This window comes from Fundulus heteroclitus, chromosome 4 (genome assembly GCF_011125445.2).
Source record: "Fundulus heteroclitus isolate FHET01 chromosome 4, MU-UCD_Fhet_4.1, whole genome shotgun sequence".
Classification (NCBI taxonomy): Eukaryota; Metazoa; Chordata; class Actinopteri; order Cyprinodontiformes; family Fundulidae; genus Fundulus; species Fundulus heteroclitus.
This window is the reverse complement of record NC_046364.1, coordinates 35,409,399-35,424,632: the sequence shown is the minus strand read 5'-3', so window position 1 is coordinate 35,424,632 and position 15,234 is coordinate 35,409,399. Positions and strand designations below refer to the sequence as shown.

The following is a 15,234-nucleotide window of genomic DNA, read 5'->3' as shown; positions in this document are numbered from 1 at the left end:
TTTTATTGATCTGCATTCAGAGGCACTTGGCTTTGTTTTTAGAGTATTAGAATAAAGGTGGCTGGATGTACACGCTTTTCAGATTTTTACTTTATGATGTAAAATTCAAAACCTATATATCCTTTTCCTTTTACGTTACAATTTCCCCTCCACGCTTTGTGTTTGGTAGATCATTAAAAGAAAACGCGTAACAAGTCTGCCATCAGTTGACACGCTCACCTGTTGGCCACGCGGCTGCGCTCTCACACCGTTCCTCTTCCACTTGTGTGCGCATGCGTCTAACGGTGACGGAGAGAGAGGAGCCCATTTCCCTCCAGCGGCAGCAGCAGGCCTGGCAGACGCACGCACGCACACACACTAACACAACACAAACATATGCGGTCAGAGGACAGAGAACCGTCAAAGCAAAGCCACGTTTCGGATTGTCCGACATTAGCCCCGCGAAAACTGGATGCCCGCACGACACGGAAGCTTTACTGATGGCCGCTCATCGCTAAACCTGCTGCCGCATCTGCTCGACCCCCTCAGCGGTATCTTTTGGGTGAGTTGGCCACAGCGCAGCGGCTGTTTTGTCTCGGTTTGTTGCTGCTGCCGCCGCTGCTCCTGCAGCCGCAAGGTTTTTTTTTTTTTTTTTTTAACTGGAGGAGGTTCAGGGCAGCACTCCTTTGAGTTAAACTTTACGGTTTGGTGTTAAGGTTGCATTAGCCAGCAGTGTTAAGACCAAACGCTGCTCTGTCCGGCTATCCTCAAACCGGGCTCCGCGCTAGCATTAGCCGCTATGCAACGGTCAGTAACGTGACGAGATTTATTATCGGACACGGTCTACGTCTGACCGCCTTATATATTTTCTTTGTCTTTTTTTATTTTTATTTTTAATACGGGTTGAAATACGACAATAAACCCCCCCAGAAAACAACGCCGAGAAAATATTCAGTTATGTCTGCTTTTATGCGCTTATTTTAATGATAATGATGTCATGGGCGCTTCAGCAGTTGCACCCCAAACCACCGAGTCGCCTCTTTTTTTCCCCCCTAGCCTCTGTTCTTCCATATACGGACGGGTTAATGTTTTCATTATGCCATTTTCTCAATTTAACATAAATGCTATGAGTTAAAAAAAAAGTGTGATTCCGGAAAAAAAGGGGGAGGAACTGCTCGCTTAGGGTTTGCTAGTGAGAGACGTGAAGGAAATAAATCTGTGCGTGTTTAACATGGAGATATTCTGATTTTACTACATTATTGTTATATTTATTTAGCCCGAAGACTTATGGGTTATGGGTTTGCTAACTTTAGCCCGTAGAGCAAGAATCCTGTTAAAGCCCAAAATTTGCCTTGGTGCAACAAATTCAGGTACTTGCACCTCTGACTCTCTTGCCCTAAGGCACACATATTTCAGAAAGTGAAACTATATATGAATATATATATGAATATGAATGAGAGGGATTTCCAGCCTTGTAAATTTGATGATTGTGGCATACAGATAATGAAAACCCAAAATTAATTTTTACTAATGCTGTTGCACTGTAATCAACTTATTAACTTGAAACAGTTGCAAAGGTTTCCCTAACTTCCCAATGGTCTCCCAGTCTGAGTCAGTAGGCGACACAAGCGTTGGATTTCACAGATTTCCAGAAAACTGTCATTGACTACAACCATCTTAACTGGGCTAAGGAGAAAAAGAACTAGTCTGTTGCTCAGTTGTCCAACCATCAACATGCTTGTAACGGGCATGGCCTAAAAGCACTTTAGGTATTTTCTATATAAAAGACAGTGAGTGCTAGCCTCCCAACTCTTTGGGGGGTTTGAAATTCACAGACATTTTAGCTTGTTTTGCAGGTGACTGTAAAATCTTTTCTGCTGCGGTCTGTTGGTGGAAGCGTGTGCTAACCTGTGGTCGCCACGTGTGCATCCATGTAGCGGTAAAAATCGGTGTTATTAAAAAGAACATGAAAATTCTTTTGTTTCATAAAAGGACATTGTATAGGCCTAAATGATTTCTGCAGTGATCTGTTATTCAGAAAACAAATTTGTTATAATTATTAACTCAAACAAACGTCTTGAACGGGGTGGAGGAGGTAGCTAAAAGAGCCGAGTGCTCCTCCGACACATAGCTCCCAGACGTCTGAAACCGAAGTGATCCACACCCCTAAACCGGCAGGTTAGTAGGCAAGCGCCAACGCTAAGCAACCACGACCATCATGGGACCACTGAGCTATATTATACACTGGAGTGCTAATTGCCGGCTGTTAGAACGAGTCACTGTGAAGCCACTGGCCGCCATATTGGTACTCCCTATTACCCCCCAGTAACTAGGGAATATGTGCGCTACAGCATCGAATAACGAGGATTTTCTCATGTTCAGGGGGGGCTTAAAACTTTTAAAATGTCAAATGCCATATACTTTTATGCTATGTTCTAAAACTATCAAGTACTGAGAAAGTCATGTGCTGAAACATTTATAAATATATAAATAACAATATACAAAAACATATTTACATATATGTATACATATATCTACATATATACATATACACATACTTATATATATATATATATATATATATATATATATATATATATATATATATATATATATATATATATATATATATATATAATATGAATAACATGTAAAATATTTTAGCACCTAATTTCCTATTAGTTGATAGTGCTAGTACATCCACTGACTGTAGAATTACCTGTGAAACGTTTTCACACAGCCAGAAAACTGCTTGTTGTTGCAACCAAATCCTATGGGATTATGTGAGAGCAGGGAGTAGCAAGATGGCGGCCAGTGACTTCAGTTTTTCGGCAAAATCAGCACTCCAGTGTATTATATAGCTCAGTGCATGGGACGCTGACAAACAAAAGGAAAATATATTGACACTCTTGACCAATGTGCAAGAGAACGAGACGTCCACAAACCCGCTGCTGTCGGGATCAACCTGTATGAGGTAGAGAACAGAAAACAGCCAGATCCATGGACATCCATGGACTTAACGGCTTTAGTAAAGGAGTAAAATAACATTGTCCCTCCCAGCTTGTAGATACAGGCTACATTAGCTAAGCTAATTCGGTTAGTGCTACAGTAAATGTCACTAATATTTCGCTCGGTATAGTATGCTCATTGTGTATGTATAGATAAACTCGTGGCTAGAGCCCAAGTCACTGTTGTGAGGCGACAGCGTAAACTGCTAAGCCACCGTGAAGCCAGTCCCACATCAACGCGGATGACTCGGACTTTTCTGATGACCTTCTGAAAACGTACCGATGCAACTAATGCTCAAAATTACAATATGCCTTAGCAGAGACAAATAACATAAACAAGGACAGGATAGCTAGTGGAATAAATGTGATTGGAACAGATTTTTGGCTCATCCTGTCAGATCGATGCTTACCAAGCCACGCTCGCTGTATCCCCACTTATTGTATCGTTTATCGTTAAAAATTAAGAATTTGGGTTAATCTTGACGACGATAAATGCCAGTTAATGATTTCTGAAAATCTCAAAAGCTGCCAGTATTGTTGGGAGGATTGTTTTTTTTTTTTGTTTTTTTTTAAGAGTTTCTCCGCTGTTAGTTCATCAAGATGATCATTAAACATCAATAGACAGTTTGCAGTTTATTGATAAGAAATGCACTTCATAATTATCCAAATTACAAGAAATGAAGACTTAGAATATTTCATCCTGTCCAATGAATCTGATTTTCATTACCTGAATTAGTGACAAAAATATAGAGCTTTTTCATCATATTCAAATTTTTCCAGATGTACCTGTGATATGGATATTTTCTGAGCTGACAACCACAAGCTTTACCTGCAGATAAGTTGAAACAATCTTGTATTCATAGTTTGATACTTCAAAGCATAGATAAATGGTTTTGTTTACATTTATGTCTAATCCGTTTGGAGCGTGGCACGCGTAAACTCTTGTAAATGCTGTCAAAAATGAGAAATATTTCCAAAATGTCAGTGTCTGAAGGTGCAGTCGCTCAGTCCTTACAATTTTTGCATTGTTCAGACTTTTCAGTTCATCAAGGAAACTGTCTAACATTTTTAAACGCACATACTTGTGCAAGCCGAGGCAGGACAGATAAAAAAAAAACAATTAATGCGTGACTGCCGGTGGGGTCATGTTACTTGACACGGAGTTCCAGTAAAGTTTAGATGAGGAGCCGCGCTGCTTCTATACACTTTATCAGATTGTGATCTTTAGCCCCGGGCAGTTCTCAGGGAACGGTTCTTCTGATTAGTGTGTCATCTCTGCGTGGAAGAAGAAACGGGTTAAAGAAGGACATCTGCTGCTGGTTGTAGCTTTGAATCCAAAAGAGAATGATAGAAATCAGAATATTATTCTTAGTTATGCGTCAAAAGATCATAAGCCTTCTCTGATTTTCACTAAACTAAAAAAAAAAAAAGAAAATATGTACATGAACGTTAATGCTCATGTGAAACATTTTTTAATATGCTTTTAACAAAACATTTTCTATGTTTTGACCTGTCCGTCACGGTAAAATCGTCCGACTCTGGTCCCTGGATGATTGTTTCTTGAGTCTGTAGAAGGAACCATCTCGCAAAATCTTTTAGCGGGTTTTGAAACCCTGCCTTCTTAAAAGCTCGCTCCGCTCGGAGGCTGGTAAACCGGCTCAGGCCTGAATCTTAATAGAAAATGTCATTTGCTCATTCTGCGCTGGTTGGAGGGCGCAGAGTGCTGACGATGAGGGCTGTGGGTTTTCTATCGGCAAGAAATGCGTTACCCTGACTGGTCGGGGGGGCATGAGGGGCCTGGCATTCCTTATCCTCTAAGGAATTTGGTGAGCCAGACTACAACATGTTATGAATCCATATGCCAGATCTGTCAGGGCTGAGCTGCCCTGCTGTATGTTGGGCTGGGTGTCCAGCGCCGGACATCTTGGCTCTGTCATCCAGGCTATTCATTTCTGAAGCTTTTGCTGGATTGTGACTCAAGTCAAAATGGTCCACGTTCAAGAAGCTTCCAGATTGTAGGGGCGGCCCCGAAGAGGCTTAAGCCTTTTCGGATGAGCCCTGGGAGCACCGCTTTGTTCCTCCTGTGACGCCTTCCCTTTGCCAGTAATGTCCTCCGCTGAGAGATGTCCAGTTTGAGGTGAGCAGGACGAGGCTGCTCTGCTAGCTGCGCGTTGGTCACCTTTTAATTAGTTCTGGGCACGTTTTGAGGGAGGGGAGACGGCTCGTCTGGGTCTGTCCCTAAAGCTGTGAGCCTCTCAGCTGTGTTGCTCTCTCGTGTTGAGCTTTGAGCCAGGTTTGTATGCTCGCTTGGTAAAGAAACGGCTCCTCTCTCTCTGTACAGGATTCGTCTCGTTGCACATTTGAAGCTCATCCGCGGCCCGCTGACCTCCACGTTTTTGTTTTTTTTCCCCTCGAAAAATGTCATCTTTTTTTTTTTTTTTTTAAATCGGCGACGGCAGATTCACCGGAGACTCTCATGCACGGCCGAACGGGATGGAGGTATTCACGGGCAACACGGTGTCACAGATGGTACACGGTATACCTTTCTAGTTGCAAGTCATCGCCCTACAAACATGCACTGAGCCTCCGAGGTTAAATCAAAGGCAGCTCACGAGTCTGTCACCCAGGCGTGAAGAGTTCAGTGTCTGATAAGGAGCATGCACATTATGAGCGTTCCGTTTTTATTGTGGACCTTGCAGCATGCAAAGTGGGGAAACATGTTATGGCCCACTTGACTAGGAATTGCAAAGGAAAAGGAAACCGACACCGGCTCTGCACCTGCACTCCTTCCTCTTTCAGAAGCCCAGCAGATGCGTGACACCGGAATACGTATTGTACTTTTTTGAGGTTTTAAATAGTTTCAGTGTTTTCAGCATGTTGTTTTCAAACATGGTGTTTTTCCCAGGTGTGGTGATGGGTTTCCCCAAGTACCCCTCGCGTCTTCAGATCGCCTCCTTTACTGCAAAATCAACCAAATTGGTTCTCATTTGTCAACCGGGGTGGAAGTAACATTCTCTTTGAACCTTGGATGTACAATATATCTGCATTATCGTCGGTATCGGCCAATGTCAGCCATTTTTTAACATATCGACATAAGTCTGATAAGTAAAACTGGGCCGATATTGACAGAGCCTGAAATTCTGTTTTCAAAATGGGAGGGAATTCCCCCCCGTACAAGCTTTGCAGAGGGGGATTTATATCCTTTCTTTTTGGGGGATGGGGGTGGGGCGGTAAATACCTATGATCCTGAAAAGAGGTCAACACTCATACTTTAGAATAATATGCAGCTTTAGTTCCTTGTCACTTTCTCCCTTCCTAGTTGTCATCTTAGATGTCTCTCTCTTCTCTCCTCTGTTGCCTGTTTGTTCTCCTCTATTCACTTCTTTCCCTTAATAACACAGGAGTGTTATTTGTTAATTTTGGACAATCCTTTTTCATCAAGGTAACTACCATACCTTCATGTCTCTGTAAAGCTTTTTTAAAGCGGGACACTTCACGTCTTAAATTAATTTAACCGGATGGCTAAACTTTGCTTTGGCCAATTCCGTTTCTGCACTTTTTAGAGGCCCCTTAATTTCTTCTTCACGTTGCAACTGTGCATTTTCAATAGCTCTAGCCCTCACATTTTTTTTTATTTTTTTTTTTGCTGAATCTGCCTCTTGTTCTCTTTTTGCTGCTGCTGTCTGAGTGGCGGCGCAAAGTGGACATTTTCTAACATCGGCTAGTAAAAGGCACAGCACCACATGTTTTACAAAGGTAGCAGGTCATTTCACCGGTATTGTGTTCCAGCCATGGATATATTTTGAGCCAGTTAGCCTGAAACTTGTCTTTGGGCTGCTTCGTAATGTGACCGGTGCTACCTGACGGAGGATCCGGGTCATTCCCAGCATCACTGGCTTCAGTGCCTCCAGCAGTTCCTTCCTGTGTTTTATTTATTTTTTTATTTTTGGAGCAGGTTCCCCTTCAGCTGATGTAACAGTGGATTTACATTTTAACCAGCGGCCCAAGTTTGGTTTACCTTACGGTTAATAATGCTGAATCCTTGTAGGTTGCGTAGCAAAAGCCTTCACACTCCAGTCTGGGAGGTGAATCTATAATGTCATATTTTTAATAATGCACCAGGTTAGTTTCCAAATTTAGTGTCCCTTTTTTAATAAAGTGTTTTTTTAATTGAATTAAATAGAAATAGCTATTGTGAAGGCAATTGTCTCAACATTCAGGAAGGTTTGGACCTTACAGTCGCCATTAGCTATCATTACTTTATTAATTTGCTGTTAAATGTTAATATGCTACTAGTTAGTATCAATATGTTGTATAACTACACAGTCCTATGAAATTCAGGTAACCGCTAAAAAATGTTTTAATACCAGGAATCCAACTTAAGATCGGATCGAAAAAAGAATTGATTCCAAATCTTGAAAGTTGAATCCATACCCAGAACTAGTGTTTACTTCCTGGTTCCTGAGCCAATCATATGAGCATTGCCAGGTCTGCCAGAGCAGAGCGCAGCATTTTGTATTTTATGATAAAGGTATTTGCATAACCGCTTAATTTGGCCGAATCATTACTTATTGCTCCTTTAAACCAACGTCAACTAGAAATGTTTAAATGCTGCGATTTGGTTGTTGTTTGCCAATTTCAGATTTTTGAGGTTCTTTGAGTTGTCTCCCATTGGATCCAATATCCTTTCCCTGGTCTATAATGCAGACTAGAGTTGTGCATCTGCAGTTATATACATATATACATAACCAAACATATGACACACTACAGATCTAGATATCCTGCCAATGATCTGATTCATTTTAGATTCACTGGTTTGGGGTAAAAAAAATATAATAGCACGAATACGACCCACCTCTCTCCCACAATGCAGTGTAATTCACTGGTTTTAGGGTGAACAAAGTACGGTCCAATACGATTCTGTTTGATTCAATGTGACCAAACTGAGCAAAGAAATGCCATGCAAACCTAACTAGTACAATAAATACAACAATCTTTCACAAACAGATGTTTTCTACCAATTCTTGAGCACTTATTTTAATAGGCGTGTTATTGGGAACAAAACCGCCGAGGATAAGTGAAAGATTATAAAATCTGTCCGACTGCAGATATGATGAAAAATTATTCAGTAACTCTGCACTTGGCCGGAAATTGCCTTTTGTCTCTTTCATGAGCAGTAAAACTAGATCTCAAAAGAGCTTTCTTCTGAAAGGTAATTCTTTATAATTTATTAAACATTGAACGCTGCTGCAGACGAATATCATTCACGCAAGTTAACTGCGGTGACAGCGAGGCACTGAGACATGGAAGAGGTATAGAAAGACCTATTTCCAGAAACACTAAAAGGCTAGATAGCTTTTACCGCCTGCAATGGCATCTTCAATCGTCTTTAAATGAGCAAAGCTGTTGGAACAAAAGTTGGTCACCGCTATTGGAGCTAGTCACCCCTAGACAAGTCAGAACCAGTCATATTCTCACTAAGTAAGAATGTGTTCTGATGAGGCGTTTTTCTGATTAAAAGTACAGTTATGTAAATGACCGCCTTTAAGCGTGTATTGAAAATAATTTTTACTAATCCCACATTTTTGTACCAACCATACATTTTTTATTTTTTTTTTATTGGTCTGATGTAATATTCTAATCTTAAATGTTGTGTTTTCATTAGCCGTAAGAGGAAAATCACCAGAATTAACCAAAATAAATGCTTAAAAACGCCGATCTGTGGTCCATCTGTATGTGTTTCACTCAGCGAATTGAGTTACTGAAATAAATGAGCTTTTCAATAACAGTGTAGTTTATGTAAACAAGAGGATCGCCACCTCAAATCAAACGGAGGACTGTTTCTGAATACAAGCATAAGCTAAGTTATTGAATGCAGGAGATTATATTGGTGCAAGGATGTGAAAACCGCTGCATCTTGATTTAATGCAACGCAAAGCGGCTGACGTTAGAGACTCGTTTGCTTTGGCTTTGTCGGTCAATTGGAAAACTCGTCCAGTTTTTGCTCGATGTGTCCTCCGTGGAAAGCCTTACCTCTACTACTTCTCAGAAAATTGTTCTGCACAGCAGAAAGGTGACTAAAATGTGGCGTACTGAAATTCTTACCAGCACGCTCACTCCTCTGTCTAGGCCACGGCTGGCGATTGTTTTTTTGGTGGCGTTTACTGTCTCACCCTTGAGTCTTGATGTTTCACCCTCTAGAGGTTTCCCACTGAACACTTCCTGGAAAAAAAAAGGGTGATGTTGAACTTTTTGACGTTTCTAGGAACCAGCATTTCAGACAGCTTTACAGCCCGTTTCACTGATCCAATCTCCATGCTTGACTGTCGGTATCGAGTGGCGGGGCTGAGGAAAATGACAAGAGGACGAATTCACAGCATTAACATTTCATGACTATTTTGACAGTTTGACTCCGTCTTTAATTATTAATATATACCCCTTTTTTTTGGATTTCCCTCCTGAAATGCTTCCAGGGAAAATAGAGTGACAGTGAAGAGCACTAATGTTCCTTCTTTTAACACCGAGGGTAGTCGGGAGTGAGAATTTTGCAAATCACATCCAGTTTTTTTTCCCCAGAATATAATAGCTAATGGTTTTAGTAATTCTTCCCGCCCATTTTTTTTAATTTTTTTTGTCTTTCTGTGTTCTTTGCTCATCATTCCTTACAAAACCCCAACACTGACTCTTTGTTAAAGCAAGTTTTCTTTTCTGAAATCTACAGATTATTGTATTTGAACTTGGCAGATTTTTTTTCCCTTTTTAATTTATTTTCTTGTATGAAGTCATTATCTAATAAAAATGACTCTGAAGGTGTCCAGTCTGTAATTTATTGCTGCCATTCTCACCGACATGGGGGAAAAAAACAGACTATTAATGTTTAACCACGTCAGTTTTTTTTTATTTGGCTGCCAGTTGATGTTCTAAACAGGGTTAATCATTTTCCAAGTGGAATAACGCTGATAACAGAGACTGTACTTTGGCCAACCCAAATCCTCACCTTGTTAAGGCACTTCCTTATTGTTTTGTGGAATTTGTTTCTGAAAGTTAGCAGTTGTCTTGCTTATGCTTACAGTCGGGTTGCATTTCCGAAGGACTAACATGTAGGCTTAAATGAAGAGGAATGGATATTTTGGGCAAAGTAGACCATGAAAACAGTGAAAGCATGTATGCTGATTGACCAAAGAGAGTTCAGACTAGTATTTTGACACAGCATTATATTAAGAAGTTTATAGATACATTTTGTTTACTTCAAAAACATATTTTTGGGTGACATTTTGCTCTGAAAAGAGCTACATTAGCTTTATACTGTTGTATAAAAATGTCCAGCACTACCCACAGATTGTGGACAGGGTTATTGTCAGGGTTGGGATGGGACCGTCTCTCCGTGATTTATTGAATCCCGCGATATCACACTGTTTACACAAAGCTTTTAGCCAAGTTATGTTAACACAGCCTCCCAAATAGAATTAGGCTTGTTAACCTTTAAAACAGCATTACCTTAGACTGAGCTTTCTGTATGGATTTTTTTTTGTGTTTTTGGCAACCAAAAATATTTTATAAGAGCCTAATTAGTTGTTTTTTTCTTCTTCTGTATGACTGAAAGACACTTTGTTTTAGCAACAGGTGGGGAGGGGCTATTCACCTGGAGAAAACGGCCACCCCAGCACTTTCTCTGGCCTCTCCTTAAAAGGACTTTGAACCGTAGGAACCATACAATGGAACATTTAAGCCCTTTGAACGCCTAACGTTTTAAAATGTAGGTTTAACGCTTTGAAGCATTAAACAAAAATTGCCCAGCCAAACAAATGTGCCATCTTGTCCTGCTTATGTGGACGTTTGCCCCGGTTAGTTTGACTCTGATTGCTCTGTCCCTCTTCATGCCAAACCTGCATCATGATCACTCATGTGCTTTATACTCATTGCCATTAGGGAAGTAAAAGGAAAACAATGGAGTCAGCAGAATGGACGTGTTTTCTCTATTTATAGATATGTTAAACTCAGCAGACTTATTTTGGTAATCCTACGCTGTCGAGGCCCTGGACTTCCTCTCCATCTTTCTTATCTGATGCGCTGCGGCGTTGTTGGAAGCGATGTGACGCAGAACGCTGAGCGCTTAAGGGAATTGTAACTTATTCTGTCTGTGTTTATAATCTTATTTAAAGAGATTGTTGTGTGTGCGTGTGGAATTTCTTTTGTGAATATCGTCAGGGGTCTCGCCAGCGCATTTCAGCGTAATGGACCGTTAGGCTGAAAATTGTCAAAGTTACGCTGAAACTAGACCATTGCGCTAATTTTTTATGAGCATAACAGGACGAGATGGATGTCAGAGAGCAACATAGAAAGGTCAGTAACGCTCGTGCATTAACGCAGTGATAAATCTCCCACAATAGCTAGCGCTAGCTTTAATTAGCTTGACGGACAGACCCCTTCGAGCTGCACTACGCAACGCTTCGCTTTGGGAACGCATCCAGGGAACTGAACGACGCACCAGCGCGCACACCAGCCTCCTGACACACACAACAAACACGCTCACCCCCGCCATCCGTCCACCGCTACGCTGAAAAAAAATACCGGTGATCGTTAGTCTTTAAGTAGGATTTTACTATATTGGTCATGACGAGGGCTTTTTGTATCTGGAAGCGAGTTATGCATTAGAGTTTAATCAAAATATGAATTTCTTTCTTGGATTTGGTTTTAATCCATGTCAATCCGGTCCGCTCGATGGAGCGGTTAACACTGTTGCTATACAGCAAGAAGGTCTTGGGTTCAAATCCAGGCCTGGGGTCTTTCTGCACAGAGTTAATGTTTTCTACGTGTATGTAGGGGTTCTCTCCGGGTACTCCAACTTCTACCCACAGTCCAAAAACATGCTTGTTAGATTTAATGGTCTCTCTAAGTTGTCCTTAGGTATGAGTGTGTGCATACCTGGCTGTGGGATTTGCTGGAAATACACAACAGCCTTGCTGTGGCCCTGTATGGATATGAATATATATATTGCCTTATGACTGCGTCTTTGTCCAGTGACATACCTCAGTAGAGGGCAGTAATTGCAGTAGTGTATCCTTTTATAGGGCTGGAGGATAATTCAATAACGATATATATCAATAGACGTATATCGCTCAGAAAAAAAAGTCAATAAAAAGGTAAAAAAAAAAAAAGTTTTGCTTCCTTTTGCATTCTGGCTTATGTTGGTTAATATTACAAGTCGCTACACCCTCCCAACCAATCACATACGCAGACCCAGGAACGCTCCGTCACCAAGCTCCGCCCCCTTCAGAGTTCAGAGAGCACGTATTCTTCTATTTTCTTTCTATTTTCGTTTCTTTCTATTTTAAAATCTTGCAGTTTTGGTAAAAAGTTGGTTGAATAAAGGGTTAAGTTTAAATTCAGTGTTTGTGTGTTCTGTATCTAAAAGCAGGTCGCTAAGCAACCGCATAAAATGGCCAAAGTTGCGCTTAAAATATATGTTTTTAATTTGTTGATAATTATCGCTGTCTATCAATATGATCTCTAGTTTACCAGTATGCTTTGGTTGTGTCGTCCAGCCGTACCCTTTTATGATTTCCAGCACCTGAGTGTGGTGTAAATGCTGTTCTTTAGCAAGCAGCTGAGATTATGACTTGATGCAACATCTGTACAAGTAGGAAATAAACACTGACCACCACTTTGCAAAGTATTTCCCTGCGCTTCGTCTGAGGCGGCATGAGAAGAGAATTGTCTGAAGACATGTGTATCGTGTCTTTAGACCACCTTTTGAGTTTTGAATGATGAATGAAGCAGCCAAGGATGCAGTTTGCTCAGCCACAATGAAGGTTGGGTTCTTATTTTTCACTTTTCAATCGTCAAAAGTTTTCATGACGATTTACTTTTTTTCCCTCATGCTCGGTAACCCACAAACCCAGATCTTCTGCTGTATTTGCTGATGCTGCCAACGGAAGATAAAGTCTCAAGTTTCTGTGGAGCCCCTTCGGCCTCCTGGGAAATTAGGACCGTCCCCATCATTTAAAACATGGGACCCTCCCTAGCTATGAATTCATCTTGTCTCAGTGATAACCTCAGTTGATACAGCTTGCATACATGTTAGGTTGTGAATACCTTTTTTATGGTCTGTGCCAAACGTGGAGATTATATCTACGGGGGTTCAGCCAGGGTGTGCATCTTTACCGGTGTTTCAGGGGCTTTATGTGACCTCACTCATGTAATCCACTGTCCTGTATGTTTTAGTAAAATGAGTTAATTACTGATCAATATTAAAGGGTCTTGGTGCCGTTATTACTGCAGCATTTGGCTCCTCGCATTACATTTTTGCTCTACTTTAATGATGTAAATCTATATAAACTAGGCTCCAGACTAACATTTTGCCCTCACATTTTTACAGCTAATTTACTGCCAAAATATTGCATCAAGTCCCATTTGTGTAATTTTCTGTGCAGATGAATTGATTGCCATATCTTGAAAAGATTTTTAATAGTGTACAAATTTTTATCACTATTACTTTTGAAGCGGCATGTATTAACACTATAAATATAAGTCATGATAAATATAATACATGTTGATTTAAATATCAAATTTAGTAGTAGTCTTTTTTTGTTTGTTTTGTTTACCTGTGCTTTATGTCACTTTGACTGTGGCACATTGACTCTGACCGGGACCACCAGAACATCTTCTGTATTAACTTAAATCCATTGTATGTCCAGCAAAATTCTCAATCAGGGGAATAAGACCCCGTCCTGAACCTTTTAGGCCTCCCTGCTGCAGCACACCTGAGTCAAATGGCTCGATGCCGTCCTCAGCATGTCAAGTTTCCCAAGGGCTCGGGAAAAAAAGCTGTTTGTTTGATTCAGGTGTTTTGAACCAGGGATGCATCTATAAGCAGCAGGAAAGTATTTATTTCAAAGCAATTACTAGACGTAAGGTGTTCCCACGTAGAGAGATTACAATTATTTTACATAGTTGACAGTAGATTGAGTTTTACAAGGGTTTCTTATTTCGTTTGTGTTTTAGGGCCAAGTCATAAACTCGTCAGATGTTTCGTTCGTGCAGGTTTGGCCTGAACTGGGCTGTAGTACCAAGGTTTTAAAAAGTTAGTTTCCAACCCACAAGAATTGGACCGTTTTATGTTTTGAAGGCCTTTTATTGAGATGCCAGAGAGTAGACCTTTACCCTTTTAAATGAATGCTATTAGATCATATTACCATTTATTTATTTTTTTTGACCGTAAACCGCACTGGAATATAAGGTGCATTAAATAATCTTCCAATTGTGTAATATCACTCCGCCCATCTGCGTACACAGCTCTCTCCTGAGAGGGAGAGCTATCCGTCTCTGTTGGGAGGACAGAGTAGATGGACTACACTGTCCTGTTTCTAACATGAAGCCAATATAAACATACCTTTTTATATCGAATTAACTTACTAGGTTTATTGTTACTAGCACATACCGGGCGCAGGCTGCCTTTATATGAATGCACTTCCAGCTTAGACATTCCAGTCAGGCAGTCTTGTAGACGGATCAGGGGTCCGATCAGGTAGTGACACAGTGTACCGTAATGCTCCAAATGTCCATTGAGCAGAGCGCCTTCGTTGCTAACCAAAGTCATACTTATCCATTTTAACAGATTTTTGAGCACATTGTACCACATAAAATCGGTCTGTAAGCCCAATGCTAACCACATATAAGGCACACCGGATTATAAAACGCATCATAAATTTTTGAGAAAATTTCATGTGCGTCTTATAGTCCGAAAAATACAGTATGTACAATTTTGTTTTATATTTTTCTGCAAAAATCACCCATTGGTGCTGCGTTGCTCTACCAAAGAAGGCAACTAGAACCAAAGTCCCAGTGTAAACCTCCAGGATGATGGAGCAGTGTGTGATGGCCTACCGTGTTAGGAGAGGGCACATGGGCTGGGGTGGGAGCGCCAGCGTCCTCCAGTCCATTGGATCCCCTGGAGCTGCAGCATAGTTTCTCATATATATAATCTCGTACTTGTTGATGTCTATTTCAGGTGTTGCAGTGAATTCGTGCCTCATATAATCTATGAGAATTTGTGTGAATGTGGTCACTTTTGTCCCTGTAAAGTGAGCTGTGAGTGAACAGGGCGAGGTTAAGGTGAAGGATTCCCTGAACGTTGTCTCTGCAGGCAGGAGTTGCAGTTGCTGCCTCTGCATTAGCAAAACGTCTACTGTGCTGTTTGCATCAGTGAGTCTAACTGGGTTTTCTCTCCGCTGAAGCAGTCTTTCAC

General features: G+C 40.9%; 1 protein-coding gene across 2 annotated transcripts in view; it reads left to right on the top strand.

The window, feature by feature from the left end:
- The first annotated feature begins 273 nt into the window (after window positions 1-273).
- LOC105923567 (tyrosine-protein kinase CSK) overlaps window positions 274-15,234 on the top strand; it is a 53,597-nt gene continuing 38,636 nt past the window's right edge. For both annotated transcript variants that reach the window (XM_036136477.1, XM_036136476.1), the window contains exon 1: window positions 274-541. The gene's annotated coding sequence lies outside the window, so the exon portion shown is untranslated. The remainder of the gene's footprint in view (window positions 542-15,234) is intronic.